This window comes from Xiphophorus couchianus, chromosome 1 (assembly GCF_001444195.1).
Source record: "Xiphophorus couchianus chromosome 1, X_couchianus-1.0, whole genome shotgun sequence".
Lineage (NCBI taxonomy): Eukaryota > Metazoa > Chordata > Actinopteri > Cyprinodontiformes > Poeciliidae > Xiphophorus > Xiphophorus couchianus.
The window spans coordinates 16,780,888-16,797,444 of NC_040228.1; the positions used below are offsets into that span (position 1 = coordinate 16,780,888).

General features: G+C 36.8%; 1 protein-coding gene across 2 annotated transcripts in view; it reads left to right on the top strand.

The window, feature by feature from the left end:
* Positions 1 to 16,557, top strand: part of camkvl (CaM kinase-like vesicle-associated, like) — a 50,132-nt gene that overhangs the window by 673 nt on the left and 32,902 nt on the right. The window lies entirely within an intron of this gene.

The following is a 16,557-nucleotide window of genomic DNA, read 5'->3' on the forward strand; positions in this document are numbered from 1 at the left end:
ACTTACACTCATTCACTTATTCATTCTTTGTTCTTCAAATGTTCTTCACTTTCAAAAGCACTTAAAGTTATAGTAGATCCATTTGTAGTCTTATGTAATGATTCCACTTCAAGGCGTCTTTAAGAAAAAGCAAAAGAAGGTTCTTATTCTTTCTGGAAAAGTTTATTTATTTAATTCAGTTCAAATGAGAAACACATAAGTTACAAATTTATGTCATAAAATGATTTATTTCCAATTTTTATTCTGTTGTAGATAACTATGGCTTACAATTAACAAAAACCAGAAAATCTACTTTTTTTTAAAAAAATACTTGATTACATGATAGATTAAAATTATATTTCTACTTGAGATATTTTATGGTTTACAGACAGTTACCTTCCAAAAGGTGTGCAAGTCTCTTGACTCAAACATAATTTGGATACAGCAAATTATTTTTGCTGCAATGAACTTATTCTACTACTTCAAATGAATTACTGAAAAAAGAAAATCTTTCAGTGTTTTAATACATTGAAATGCATCTGGTGTATTGAAGCTGTTTCCATCTTAAGCTGCAGTTAATTATTTATTAACTTCCCATTAACAGAACAGATGCAATGCAATGTGTTTTTTGTTCCATTCTGGTCCATCTTCTGCTTCAAGTTCTTTGTGAAATCAAGGTCAATGTCAAAGGGATTAAGAAACATTATATATATTACATTCTGAGAAACAGGCGGCAGAAATTATTGAGATTAACTCCCTGGTGCTTAATGCAGCTTTACTAGAAGAGGTGCCAGAGAGGTATCAATTGAATAATTGAACTTACCAGAACTGATAAACTGCTTCTATTAAAGCTATAATGGTGATATTACATCATATTTTATTTTTGCAATGAAAGCAGAATACAGCCCCTTTTGGCCTCATTAAACTTGCTTTTATATGAAAGAGGAGAAAAAGAGAAAGCATCAGAGTAAATCTGGTTGAAGCTACAAAAGAACTACACCTTTGAGACAATGTAAGGGGTTGCTGAGCAAGAAAATCAAATAAAGGTGCATGACGAAAACATGGTTAGCATGTTTTGTAAATTCATATGTGTGTTTCTATTCTATCTCTAGTCAGTTTATCTGTTGAATCCAATGTAACAAGATGCAAATAACCTCCTATCAAACCTTGACGTTGAAAACTTATTCTGTGCCTCTGCTTTTCTATATATGTATCTATCATCCATTCATCCATCTTTCAAAAACACCAGTATTTAAGATGCAACTTAAAATTAGACATTCTTCTTGGTGCTTTGCTTCTCAAACACAGAATATCTACATTTCCTGAATCAACTGTTAGACATAACGTTAACTACAATAAGGTAAATTTGCATTAAAGAATTAGAAATATCTGTAGTCACAGATGTAGTCACTTCATGCCGGTGCACACATTAAGGAAAGAGACTGAGTTGGGAGATTATAATGGAAAATTACAACTGAGTAACCTACTAGTCAGATGCATTTAGAGTAATATTAAAAAGTCAAATCACCTTACATTGGGATAAAAACTATGACATAATATTATTGTAAGATGTTTAGGATTGGTCATGTGCAATTTATGTAATATCTATCAGTCTATCAGTTTGCCTGCCAGTCGGTCTGTTTACGTTTAAAGCCTTTTTTTAGCCACTGCTTATAGAAGACCAGGCATCTAAAGGACAAAAAGATTACTCTTTTATACCTTATGATCGAATCTCCATTTTTAGTTTCACCAGTTTCATAACTAAGAAAGTAAAACACAGTGCACATAACCTAAAGTTTATATAATATTTTATTTTAAATATGTGTCAGGCATTATGCAGTAACCAGATTGATATTATTAGAATACTAAAGATGGAGATTCTGTCATATCATGCTGATTTTCAGGTGACACTTAAATATTATAAAAGGTTTTGCAGGTACTAATGTTGAAACAGATCTTTCAGTTTGCAGATTTATTACAAAAGGCAATGGACACATGGACCATTTTAAAATATTATTCTAAGTGAGTTCCTTACCTAGTCCTGATTTTAAGCAAATGTTAATTTAATGACTAAACACAAAGCTTATTTGGAGTTAAACGCAAATTTAATAGGTTTACTTGATAAGCTCCTATGACATTGTCCAGTTGCCAATATAAAAATATGCAAGATACAGTATAAGATCAAATTTTTCAATTTTTACAGTGTAAAATTATGAAAATGCCATAGAGAGTGCACATCCTGCAAAATGGAAATACTTCACATTGTGAAAAAGATGGGCAGTCATGGTGCGGAAACTAAAGGAGCGCCACCTATCGCTAACACTCGGTAACACTAGTTGAACTTTGTAGTCAAGCCACAAAAAGTGTTACCGCAGCACGAAGGGCAACTAATGAACCAGCAAATGTTGATGTTATTTCGGCCAAAGTCTATGTATTAATTAATAAAGTAATAAATACATTATATGGATGACAACATAACTGTAATAATAAGTATTTTTTTACCTTCAAAATTATTAACTGTTGACCTCTACTTTGAATTAAATCATGTTATGCATTTTTGTTTTACATTTAAATCAATAATCATGACAATGTGGTGTTTTTACTAAAGGTTGTCATACCGTGAAGATCTCATTCCACCCCATGTCCTTGTGCTACTACATCCAGCCGTTCAGATTTTGTTGTCTCTTTGATATATTACATGTTTCATCACAAAATAAGTTTCAAATCATCTGTGTGCAAACAGGTGTAACGTGTTTAAATGGCATGGCAAGGCATGGTATGATAAATGGAAATAATAGAGTCAATAATCCTCGTTTTATTCTTGTGTAAATGTTTTCTAATGTCATTGCGCTGCCGAGACGCGGGCCTGCTACAGCCTGCAACCAACACGTTCGCAGTTAAAGTGATTTACCATCACAGCAGCCAGCACAGGTTACAAATGGTTGTAGCAGATTAGGAGGTGCCTCTATCCATCAGCATGACTTTTTGAAACATCTGTGTAATGTGACGCAGTGTTTGCTCATTGTCCCCACATTTGGTGGCCTACAATGATCTTAATGTAGAACAGATAGCACAGAGGAAACTTTTATCTTCTTCTTTTTTTAAAACAATTTGTCAGTGTGTGAGGCAAAACCGGTTTAGCTGGACAAGAAATGCCAACACATAACAGCCAGAATATGCCTTTTTTTCACACACACACACACACACACACACACCCCCGCACACATGCCACAGTTATATAACAACAAGCTTCTGGACAAAGTGCACACACAGCATATGTTTTTGTTTTCTTTTTTCCTCATAACTGAGCTTGGTGCCAGAGGTATCTCATGTCCTGCCCTCCTTGCTCATCTGCTGCCTTCCTGCACCCAGCCACACTCGAGTCAGCTGCTCCCTCAATCCTCCAGCTGAGCCCCGTGTCATTTACAGTCCTCCTAATGTTATTCTCTTTTTCTATCCATCCATTTTTCTGTTTGCCCATGTATCTATTTCTTTACCTGGGTAAAGAAGGTAGTGTGGTGTACTCAAGATACTGATGTGGTGATGCTTCAGCACTAAAACCCCTGCAGGCTGGACTTTGGTTGAACAGTGAAGATATTATTGCAGACTGCAGCCTAAGTCAGCACAACTGAATCATGAGGAAATCTTGGCTCGACCATAGAGAAGTCCGACCAATCTCCGGACAGTGCCCCCTTTCTAGGGCTCTGACCAATATATTTCCCAACGTAAACGTATTGACACATACATATGTTTTATATTTACATCTTCATCAAGTCTTGACCTGTATTCCACACATCCCAAAAAGTGCTCTTGTGTGTTCAGACATCACAGTAGCCAGTTAACTGGCTGGCCAGCAGGCTACTATCAAGCTAATGAGGTAAATGTATAACTGATTTTCTAAAAGTTGTATTTAGGAAATCATCCTATTTCACCATACTTCATTATTGATGATTGGACTATGTATTCGGATTTCTTTTCTCATTTTTTACTTTATATTTGTATAGAAAACCATGCTCTCCATGTCTGGCTCTGACTCAGATTTTGTTTGTCTCTCCCTCTACCATGTGTTATGTGGTCACTGGCATTCTAAGGTCCAGTTTATGCTTCCAAGTGTTTTGAATGTTTGAATGACCGTGCACTCTTTGTGTTAAACCGCTTTGTCCAGTCTGCTGTAGACTGAACAGACCCATGATTAGGTACCAGCACTTTGCTTGTTTCATGTTGGAGCCAATTTTACGTTGAGAACTGCTTTAATTAGCTATAGCACAGAGTCAACCAAGCGATGGGAACATTCCTCAGAGACCCATGAATGATTTTTTTCTACTATGTTCTTGTCCAGTTTTGATGAGGTTCTGTTACTCGCCTTGGTTTTTGTGTGGTGTTCTGCTGCTGTAGCTCGTCTATTATAAGGTTTGATGTGTTCTGCAATGAAACCTCCAATCCGGTACACAGTGGTTGTAATGAGTGTTTTTTGAGTTTCTGTTAGCTTTTTATCATGCTAAGCCGATACTTTGACACAGGATTTTCATTCACACTGTGGCTGTGGCTCAATGGACATTCTCTCTTTTTTGACCTTTTTGAGATGGGTGTGCAGGATAATTCCAGAAGATCAGCAGATTATGAAATACTTAGTCCAGTTTGCCAGAAACATTGATGACATGTTCATAGTCACTTGTATCCTTGTTCTTTCCCATGCTGATGCTTGGATTGAACTTAAGAAACTCCCGTTGCTGGTGCCATATGATTCGTTGATTATCTATTCATGTTAAAACATGCAATTAAACAGGTGAACCTAATAACTTTGGGTGTGAGTGTATGTAGAAGTTAGTGGAGGATTGCCAAGTCTTTCTGTGGAAAACCATGTGAGGCACCAGATGCCGGAAAATGTTTCACTCAAGGACCCTCTGGTCCCAAAAACACCAAGTTGCTTCCTTGATGAGCAGTTGCGTGGACCGTTCCACCTTTTCTATTTTAAATAGACAGTTGACAAATCAGTTCATTATAGCTGTTTGATTTGGCTGAAGTGTAAACAAGAGAAAGTATCTAAGTAGGACACTATGATGCAGTTGACCTAAAAATAGTATGAATGTGAGCACAAGGATGTCAACAAATCTCCCTGGCTTCCACATACAAACATGCATCCTTTACACATTTTACACCTTTACATCTTTATCTCCTGCCAGCATTGAGATTGTTTCAATTTACTTTCCCAATTCTCACACATGCCCTTCGTGTTATTAATATTTATAGAATGCACATGAATATCAGACAGAATTTGATAATAGCTGGTATCATTTTGTGTGTGTGATGGCTCAGAAAATAATAAGGAATGTCACATTTTTACTGAGATTCAAATCATCAGTATCAGCATTGCAAATGAAAGTGGTTATGCTGGGGACTGCTAATGGTCTGCATTTCTAAAGGAAAACATCCATGAAGCTCACTTTTAGACTTGTTGACCACTCAGAGCACTTTACATTACACGCCACATCCAGACATTCAGACATCACGTCCTGGTCTATTAAATTAGTTTTTCTCAGAAGCGTACTTAAATGTTGTCAGTTAGCTTCCCATAGAAGCTCGATGATGGAGTTGAATTGTAAATAATAAAAAAACAGTAATTATACAGTACTTTGAGCATAACAATAGATTGTGCTGGTGTATGTCTTTGCCCTTTTAGCCATTATCCTTCCCTCTTTGTAAAAACAGTTATTTTGTGTTCTGAATAATCAGCATGTAGTTATTTTCCATTAAAGTTAGGTATTCATGAATTAGAGACAAATATAATTCTAAAAAAATCTAATCTCCCATGATTGAATTTAGTTGTAAATGTTTCCATATTTCAAATAATTCTGGTCCCAGTAACTCTTTAGGTCTGTTGACTCTTATGATGTTTGACTCATAATTAAAACTAAATATGTATGAGGGTCATCTTGGATGTAAATATTTTTATTAGTTGCAGAAATATAATACTATCACCTCATATTGGTTGCAGTAGTGGATATGACATATCTGTGAAATGGACATAGATGCCCTTACAAAATGTTCAGCAGTAAGGGGCTCTGTTTTGTTTCAAAGACATTGGGTACTGTAAAAGTATGAACAGTACAAGACTGGGTGGACACTCATTTGAACCAAGCTCTCTTGCTCTAGGATTTCTAGGTTTATTTTCTGCTTGATGGACTACCATATCAATTTTATTTTTATTCTTCTTTTTGATGGGCATAAAGATGGGCCTCGGTGACAGTAGATAACTTGCTGAGATGAAAATGCAAGGGGCTTGAAGATTAAAGCTGTTCAGCAAAATCTTTAACTGGCTGTTTTATTGCATATGTTGAAGGACAAATTACTAGAGCTGCACGACCAGAAACCAGAATCTGTTCTTATGTATGATGCTCACAATTTTTCCTCTTACTTAATTATACATACATACATACAGTACATACTTGCATACATACTTACATGACAAAATGTTCCATACCTTGTATGTGAACTCTGGAGCTCTTGCAGCTGCATGACAGTGTCCCAAGTGGAAACCTATCTCCACTTGTCGTATTTACAGGGAAAGTAGTGGATTTTCTCCACGTAAGCGTTTTTGTCTTCTTCAAACGTTGTAGTGTTGACAGCTTCTGATATGTTACAGCTCTTTTGGCACAAGTCCAAAGCATTCTTCATCTTCAGCTAACTTTAACTGAAAACTTGAAATGTTTTCTAATGTATTCGCTATTGTCAATTCTTTCCACTTCATCTTGTTCTGATTCAGAATTTGAATGATTGGTGTCACCTTCAGCCTCTGTGGAGAAGTTCTGCTATGGCGATGCTCTATGACAGCCACTGTTCAATACTTGAGTAACAATTTCAGCTTTGTTCAATAACAGAAACCTAATCAGGAAGTAAATGTTTATGTAGACATGCTTTACAGAGATTATTGGCTGAAGCTAACAAAAACAGTGATGTGAGTAGCTATTCAAAGAGGGAATGTTAACCACCTTTGCATTTCCCCACCCTTCACTTCAAACTATATTTTCACTATTTTTTAAGACATTGGTGTTTTTTTCTTTGTTGTCTCTGTTCCCTAATGACCTGTTCCTATTTTTCCCATGGCACATTACATACATTACACAACTCTGGGCTATAATCACATATAAAGGTTAAGGACATAATATAATTGTGCATAGTTGTTTATTTCCTTTATTTTTTGATGTAATAAAAACTGTTACATCTATATTAACAAAGGCCTAGCACATAGGAAAGCTTGAAAAGTGCATCTCTATAATTCATTATCAGTTATTAGTTTTTGAACTAATGACAAAGTGCTTAGATGACTATCAACCATTACATCAATCTGCAAGTCATTTCGTTATTAAGAGCTGCAGAAGTACAAGTTGCGGTTACTTCTGGATTCCTTAGGAAATATTCCACACTTTCTAATTTTATTTTTACTACACATGAACCAAATCAATCACAGCAACACTGCCAAAACACAAACAGCTGAACTTTTATTTATTTTGCTACTGTAGTGCAAGAAATTGTTGACAAACTATGAAACTATAGAACTGAAAACACTCAAACTGGCATGTAAACCAATACAAGCAGTAACACAGCAGGAAGAGAAATTAAACTCATGAAATCTTCATAAAGTCACTGGCCCACGGTGAAATGGTTCTGCACAAATCATTACATGCTCATTGGTGTGAGCCAGGATAAATTCAACAATTTACGGCAATTTAAAGTGAGCTGTGGTGGGCATTGTTGTGGCAAAAAGCTATTCTTCCTCCAGCATTTCCATGCAAACAAATGTTTTATTTAGAAGAGAAAATAATTACGGAAAAGAAAGGTCACAATGTGTTGTTTATAAAAAATTTTAAAAACCCACTAACAATGCAAGGATATTTCTGAACAGAAATAATGCTAATGCCTCTGAACAGTTTGAACAAAATCTAAATGCAGAAGAGGCAGAAGGATATTGGTTCAAAAAATGTTATTATTTACTTAACAAGCTTACAAAACTTAGAGAAAAATACACCAAGAACCCAAAGATTAGGAGACACACTGGAGCTGAAAATAAAGAATAATAAATAATAAATAACTGTGAAAAACAAAAGTTAAGACAAAGGAATTTTAGAAATAAGGAAAACCAAAATCATAAAAGACTATGACAATTTCCACTTTGTATAAAGTGGAACAAAGACTGTGTTCCACAGTCTGCAAACGTTTCAATAACACGGTCAGTTTTGGGCTGTATGCTCAAAGGCATTCTTATCTCACATATTCATTTTGTATTCATTTCACTTTTGGTAATGGCTCCTTATCTCATCTACAAACAAGAGAGCGTAGCCATTGTCTGCTCTCTTTGACTCAATGAGGTTTGACCTGAGCTCAAAAGTCTGAAAAAGTGGAATACTGACAAAAAGGCAAAAGACTCTTCCAAAGCAAGGATCTCAGAGTCCTCTTTATCATTCATGTATAAGAAATTTGTTTTATGCACTTTGCTGTACGATGCTTAATTAAGCAGCATTCAAGACATTGAGAATACATCTGTGGGGAGAGGGCGTAAATTACTAATGAGCTATCCCATCCCCAGGGTCTCCCTGTGTTATAGAAAAGAGAGGGAAGACACAAAAGAAAAAGAAGAGATAGAAAGAAAAGACAGATCAGAGGCAGAGGAGGAAGGAGGGAGAAAGAGTTCTTCGTTAAAATGGCATTCATCACCACTCCTTGTGTCTTTGCCCACATCTACGAATTATTTTCTCCTTTTTGATACCTTCCTAAAAAAATTCTTCCTTTTTACAACTCTTGGTTCCATCTCCTCCTTTCGTCTTTGGGTATCTCTCACCTCCTTGTGTCTCAGTTGTGCCCTTCTCTCCCACTTCTTATTTATCTCTGTCATTAGACAGCTGCAGTGGCCTTTTGAAGCAGACAGGGAAGAGAATGAAGCAAGAATGGCTGTTTTTTCTTCTTCTTCTTCTTCTTCCTTCAAACAGCCCTCTGGAGGCCAAACAGCCCAGTCCTGACATACACAGCCTGGCCTAATTTTATACGCAAGTCTCCTCACCTGTTAGTTGGGGCATTTCCTCATAGCTACGCAGACACAACAGAGCCAAATTGTGGTACAGTTAGCTTGAAGTTTCATTGAGTTCAGCAGAAAAGTGCCTTAAGTGGGCTAGAATCTGGGCCAGCACACAAAAGCTAGGTTACAGATCAGGAAAATGACATAAAGGGCACAACTGAAACTGACAAAAATCCTCACACGTTACTGCACGTAATAGTTCTACTGACGAAAGATGAGATGAAGAAAGAAAAAAAAAAAAACAGGAGCAAAAATATAATTAGGCATAAACTCCATGGCAAGAATCTGCCACTTATTGCTTCCCTGTTATATATATCATCAGGACTCATCGGTTGTTCTTTCTCCACCAGCCCCAGTTGCATTGCTCCTTATATAACACCCCAAGCTGTTGTTAAAGATGGAGCCCACAAGCTACTGCTTCATCACTCCTTCAACTGTGGCTCTCCTTTCCATCATAACCATGGCTGCCAAAGGTTCCACCTATCAACTACTGCTAGCCTTTACCCCTGAACAGCCATACCTAGACAGCTGCAGCGCGAAACTTTTTAATTGAAAACAATTATGACAGAGCCATTCTGCTAGAGGAAATGGTTTGTGTAAAGGCACACAGATACAAGCAATTACATATCCTGGGAAAGTGCCATTATCAGTATTCCAGATGGAGAATATCTAGCGTCTCCTGTTTGTACTGGTGTTGCAGAATGCACGGATGGTTTTGAGATGGGAATACTTGAGGGCGTGCATACTATCAGGGGCAGTTTAGCATCTGGTTGCAGTTCAGAAATGGTACAGGTGGGAGTGTCCGATTCTGAGTGTGAACACAAGACACAAGCAGCTCATTTAAAACTAATGACCACTACTGTGTTCTCGGAGCAGCACGAATTTATGTGGCTGCTAACAAAGAAACGTTTTGCTAATGAAGTAGCTACGTTTTCCCGGCTTATGCTAATAGTCATCAGATTTAATTTGATAAAATCTAAATGTGCTCTTCTTTTTTTTCTAACCACATGGGCATCAAGGTTAACATGGATTAACAGCTATTAATGTTAGCGTTTAATTAACAGGTATAATTGTTAAACAGGGTGCTACCGTAAATTCATTATTTAATATATGCAGGACATATACCTACACTTAAAGTCGCTTTATAACCTAACATCTATATTTTTGGATTGTGGAGGAAAACCAGAGAACCAAAATAAATCGCACACTTCCACAAGGAGAATATCTTTACATTGATATTTAAACCAGACACTGGGAGATCTAAGTGCAAACCTCAACACTGCCTTGCAACTAAATTTCAGAGGACCTGATTGATGGACATTATTTGCAGTGTCTCCTCCCTCACAAGTTGGGTGTCATGGTGAGGAGACTTCCCAAAGCAGTAATCAGAGGCAAACTTTATGAGACATAAGAGATGTGTGATGTGAGTCATATCACATTTGTCAACCAAGAACATATTGGACTGAACAGCTTTGTTTTATTTTTAAATATCTTGACAAATGGTGACTTCTCTATATTCCAGAAATATCACTATGCTGTCACTCTAGTCATAATAGCTATTTCCTGACTTGGGTCTGGCAACATTAAATATTGAGCAAAAGCTGCAACACAACAGCGTAGTCCAAAGTATTTTCACATGTTAAAATGGTTTAGTAAATTTTTCTACCCAAATCTAATTGAGGTTCTTAGGCAAAATTTGAAGATTGTTGTTCGCAGACATTATCTGTTCAATGTTATCCATTCAAACCTACTGAAGTGAGCCAATTTGGGGAAAAAAAAGTGGTTTCTTCAATGTTCAGCAGAGACACAACACAAAAAAACTTGCTGCTTTAATTGCAGAGAGGAGATACTAGTATTGGCTTAGAGAGGACTCCGCTTTTCAGTATTAACACTTTTAAAAACAATATATAATTTTCCTTCTACTTCACAAGAATTGGTCAAATAAAATCCCAGTAAAACACATTGAAATTTGTGTCACATGGCAAAATGTGGAAAAATCCAAGGGGCATGAATTCTTATGCAAGGTACTTAAGCTGGTCTAAGATTTCATAAACCACTAAACCCACTCAACCTTGGCTTAGTGACTTTTTCTGGAATTCCAACTAAATTTATTTGAATACAAACATTTTTACTTCACAAATTCTCTTCTCTTTTTATTGTTGGGAACATCTGTGCATCTCCCTCAAAGCATCACATTAGACACAATAGCTAAAACATGGTTTTTGGCAGTAAATAATGGCACAGTTGGCAATGTGCAAGGCGCAAAGCCTAGTAAACAAGTTGGCGTGATTCATTTAAATATTCTCCTTCCCATATTTTACACTCTCAAAGGGAAACTCCTATAAATAATCATGCAACACTGAAAGTGCAAGGAGCACTGTGTCCACACCTTTCAGGCACAGATTTAGCTCCGCACTTGATAAGTAAATACAGACAGTTGCAAATTTATGCCAAATCTGCCTTGGCAACAGCTGCTAAACCTCACAAAACCGGTTTCCATAAGCAAAGACAGAATCAATCTGTTCCAGGGATGTGGAGATTTCAGTCATTTGTTGCTTGCTCCAGCAAAGTTGACAACAGGAGTGAGGAAGCACTGAGAGGTCAGAACTGATCAGGATTTATTGGCTCAGCTAGTCATAAATGAGGCTTTATGTTCCCATTACATTATGCAAGTCAGGGTCCATGTTGGCTACAGGTGAAATATGACCACTCTGCAGATGCACAAACTCCAGGTCTGCTTCGTACTCCTCCTTCCTTTGGTCTCTCTGCATTCCCCTCTCAAAGGATGGATGAGTTTAATACCGAGAAAGTAAAAAGTCGGTTCCCTTATATTTTGTAATTCAAGAGATAATAATCGATCTCAGCATTTTTGCATCCTCTGCTTGTTGAGCCACAGCTTGCATTTCCTTCCCTTTGGGCAGTGCCCATTTCTTAGGTTTTTTTTTCTTTTTCAAATTCTCTCTTATTCTTTGAAACAATTTGTCATGTTACTTGATGAAAAGAAACCCTATTCTTTAATTAATTTAGCAGGGCTGGAGTTTTTTCATTTTATTTTATTTATTAAAAGAAGGACTGGCAATAAAAAATATTCATCATCATGAAATCTTCCTACAGCTTTTTCAAAAAAATGTGCTTATTTAAAGAGAGATCACTTCACACAATTTAACAACATTGGCTCTCAAAAACTGTCTTTGCGGCACATTTTATTCTAAGAAAAGACAAAAATAGATCTATTATTGAATGCAACATGGCCAACATTTTTATCTTAGTCACAATTTCATTCATCATAAGACACAGAACTAAACATTTATTTGAAGACAACCAGAATATCTAGTCATTATATCTTTTTTCAGCATTTTCTTACAGTTAGTTTAGTTTATCACTTTATTTTGGTAAATTGTTCACTTTTCTTACAGAATTAATGTTTTTGTTATCTTAATACAGAAGAACTTTAAATTTCACATATATCTTGCTCTATGTCAACAAAACTGAAAACTTCTTAAAATTTTTTACATAAAAAAAACTTACGGACTGATAACATTATCAAGTTATTATGTTTTTAACTTTCAGCAGTAACATTGGATTTTCAGATCGATATGTAACCCAGGGTAAAAACTGCCCTTAATCCCGCCTTTGCTGCTCCATTGATTAGAGTGACAGTCAGTCACATAGTGCATTCAGCCAATCACTGCGTCTGAAGTGGTTATTCAGGCCTGCTCCAGCTTTCCCAGTCAGGTGTGACGGGGAAGAGCTGGAGACAAAGGAGCTACAGGTTTGTGCTTCCAAACAATTAGTTCATCTCTTTTAAAACTCACAATATAAAAATCATGTAGATCTGATTACTAGTGATGGGTAAATGAGGCGTCATGAAGCTTTTCGTCATGAAGCGTTTCGACCCATAGCAAAACTGTATTGATACTGTGTCGATACTGTGTCACTGAATACTGACACCTGCTGGACATTAAAAATCCCTACAGGCAACGTAGTTGACAGACTGATTTGATGACCTAGTCTATACAATACGATTTAAGTCATTGTATTTTATTGTATATTATATATTGTATTATGTCATATCTTCAGTTACATTCAAAATATATTCAATATTATTTGATACAGTCAATAAATAATGTGAACATGTACCAAGTGATGAAAATTTAAGTGAACGTGTTTGGAATGAGGATGCTTGTGGACTGGGGTTTTTTTTCACAAATTTTCATTTAAAAAAAATCCATTTTTTCCAACATTTTGAAATTTAGTCTGTTACGCTTTTTTGACACAACTTCTCCTGCTGTAGACAAAAATTAAGTAAACAATACATTAATACAAAATAATTTATAAAAATTTGTAGTAATTTGTAGAAAGGCTGTATACCTGAGTTTATCAGAGGGATATCTGGGACTTCATTCTGATGCCTGGCCCTGTAATGCCTCAGCATTGAGGAGGTGGGTTTATTATTATAAGACAGTTCTGTCAAACATATGCAACACTTAACCTGCAGAACATAATATGAAAGTAAACTGAGTCAATTTCAGCTGAATTTGGATTCAGATAGATCAAGTAAAAACTGAAAAGAACCGAATGAAACAATAACGAAGTGATAACCAATACCTTATTTTGTGATCCATCCATCCATCCATCCATTTTCTGTTCACCCTTGTCCCTAATGGGGTCGGGAGGGTTGCTGGTGCCTATCTCCAGCTACGTTCCAGGCGGGAGGCGGGGTTCACCCTGGACAGGTCGCCAGTCTGTCGCAGGGCCCTTCATCTCACCAATCCATTATTCACTTCTTCTCCATTGGAAACTAATTGTGCATGGACATTTTCACCTCAAATACCTGGACAATTAAACCATTGACTTTTCAAATGTGTGTCAGTCAGACACTATGCTGACCGGTGGGGAAATTTAGGACTTTTGTGCACATTCGTATGGAAGATTTACTGCAGTACTGTGTATATATATATTTTGTATTTATTATTTGGGTTCTATGTATGTTTTGTGTCTTGTGGTGTTCACTTTAATTGTCCCTTCTTTAAAATACATGGTATTGAAAGCAGTTATTCTTTTGTATTGTTTTTATTGATTACTGACAACAGCTCCAGTAGATGAATTTAGTCTTCTGATATCATATGCCATCTAATCCCTTAGTACATTAAGTACCAATGAGAAACCTTTGTCTTCTAACTTCAAGGGTCTTTCTGTTTACTTTGTAATGCCAAACACATCTGGAAGAAAAAGTCATTTTGTAGAGAAATGTTCCGACAGCGTACTGTCAGAACTGGGGGTGGGGAGTGGAGAAGATATTTGGGAATGAGGAAGGTGCAATAAAATTATAGTCAACCACTGCCGTATCTAATTGTAAAACTTCAACAACGAGAAAAAAAAACAAACACACAGATCAGCTCGATAAAAGTTTTAAATCTTCCCAGTGTCACCAATATGAGCTCAGACCCTATGAGACGTAGATGCAGAACCTCTGAGGGGTTCTCAGGTTAGATTATTTTGTCCAACACATCCTATAGCATACTTTACAGTTTGGCAGGATGCATTATCCTGCTGAAAGAGGCTGCTTCCATCAGTGGATGTCATTACCGGTGCTCCAGTTCATGGGATAAGTCAGAGTGCAGCATTAGCCAGTTCTGCACTATGTTGTGCTTCCTGATGACATAAAGGATGGATATACTTCTAAATTCATGGCATGCCTTTGTCCACATAACAGATGTGTTACGTTCCTCTCTCTTTCTGTAATCTCAGAAATAGCAACAAGCGAAGCCTGGATTTAGAGAGAGCAGGGTATGAGTCAGCCATGCCTCTCACCCTTTAAGTCACCAGGAGAATTTTCACTTTGCTATTACAAACTAAGAGTTTAGGAATTAGACTTTGTCAGTGGCAAACAACTAAAACCATCTATCCCATATACTGTGCTGCCTCCGTTACTGATCTGACTTACAAATTATGCGCTTTACAAAATCCAAAATGTGTTTTTTAACAGCTGCAGTCTGGGTTCTTCTTTGTTGGCAAGGTATCTAAGGAGAAATACCCACATAAGTGCACCTCCAATAGGCTCCACAGGTATCTTCAATGCTATAAGGTGTGAGCAGTTTACCCACACACTGTTTAAAAATAGAGAGAGACCTCACAGTCCTACACAAAGCCTCACAGCAGACCTCTCTGTTAAAATGGTCTCCAGCCTTATGACTCTTATCCAAAACTTCAATCGCAGATCCCTTTTCCTCCTCTTCTCAGCTCCTCCTCTCTTTTCCATCTCTCCAGGGAAGGGATTTTGCTTCTCTAAGTCTTCTATCACACTGAATATTTCACAAAAGTACCTCTTTTTTTCCCTCCCTGCTCACACACACACAGACTCCTGGCTTTCTCACGGAAATATTCTCACTTACTTTTTTTTTTCTCTCAGTCTCCACATCTTCAGTCTTTCATGCTTTGTCTTAGTTCCTTGCTCTTCTATTTCTTTTTTGAATTTTGCGTCATCATCATCTCTATTCAAGTTTTTTTTTAATGTTTCTTTTTGTTTGGCACACGTGTTCTCTCTCTCTCTTTCTCTCTCTCTCAAATTTTTACTCCAAACCAGAGAACTTTGCGTGTTCCTCTCTCACCTTTAACACACATTTAAATGCTTTCATGGCTCGCCCAGGAGTTTCTTTTAGGGTTTAATTCCTCCGTAATAAATACTCTTTCTCCTTTTGTTTCCTGCTGCTTTCTTGCTTTACATTTTTAAAGCACTTTGTAGAATCTGTTCAGCAACTATGCATACATTTTACTTTTTCAGCATGAAGGATGACTTGAAGCCTTATAGGACAACGTAAAACACCAGAAAAGAAGCTTTTTCACAAGGCAGACTGCCAAATTCTTTCAAATCTATGTGATAATTCCTTAGCTAATGCTAATATTTCTACATAAAGAACTACCTTCAACATGTTTGATGAGGGAGATGTGTGACATATTGAATTAGAATGTAAGATAAGCTTTCCCTTTTTTAATAATCTTTGTGTTTGCCCCATATCTACATACCCTAGAGCCTTAAGAATTTGCTTTTGGTCTCGAAAATTAGATTCTTCATCTTGATTTTTGTCAAAGCTTGCTGATTGCCTGTGTGCATCTGAGACTCTGGTGCAATAATTGCTCAAAATTCTCCAAAATGCTCTTGGAAACATCTCACACAGAAAAACTGGCGTGACTCTCATCAAAATAATTTGCCTTTCACTTCCCCTTTTGCCTTTCCTTACATCATCTCCGTCTGATTGTGAAGGCTGTGGTGCAAGTCACATAGTATTGGGAATAAGATGAAGAACAGGATATTTCAGGTAAAGTCCAATTATAGGATTTTGTAAATAATTAAAAGGTTGCCATTTAGTACACAAGAGTGTGAAGACAACCGGCGAAGCCTGAACTAATCAGAACAGGTTGTACTCTCATCACACTGGGCAAAATAAAAACAGTGAAACTCAAACAAATTATTGAGTAAGGGAGATATACATAGCAGTTACTTTACC